Here is a 370-nt window from a genome sequence, read left to right as displayed (position 1 = left end):
TCAGAATGCAAAGATGGACAAAATGCCGCTAAGCATTTTGCCCAGTGTGCTAACAATTCTACCAGCTCACTGCATAAATAATAATAATAATAATAATAATAATAATAATAAGCCTTTCTACTAAAGGCACAAGGCCTGGAATTTGTGGGGAGGAGGATAGTCAATTACATTGACCCCAGTACTTGACTGGTACTTAATTTATCGACCCCGAAAGGATGAAAGGCAAAGTTGACCTTGGTGGAATTTGAACTCAGAATGTAGTGACGGGCGAAATATCGCTAAGCACTTCATCCAATGCACTAACAATTCTGCCAGCTCGCTACTTTAATAATAATAGTAATTAACTGGTACTTAATTTTATCGACCCCGA

The 370-nt window shown here is 38.1% G+C and overlaps 1 protein-coding gene across 1 annotated transcript in view; it reads right to left on the bottom strand.

The window, feature by feature from the left end:
* LOC106870834 (mortality factor 4-like protein 1) overlaps window positions 1-370 on the bottom strand; it is a 32915-nt gene that overhangs the window by 14813 nt on the left and 17732 nt on the right. The window lies entirely within an intron of this gene.

The sequence above is a fragment of the Octopus bimaculoides genome, chromosome 12, assembly GCF_001194135.2.
Source record: "Octopus bimaculoides isolate UCB-OBI-ISO-001 chromosome 12, ASM119413v2, whole genome shotgun sequence".
NCBI lineage: Eukaryota > Metazoa > Mollusca > Cephalopoda > Octopoda > Octopodidae > Octopus > Octopus bimaculoides.
Note: the sequence above shows the minus strand (reverse complement) of the source record. Positions and strands in the feature narration are given on the sequence as shown.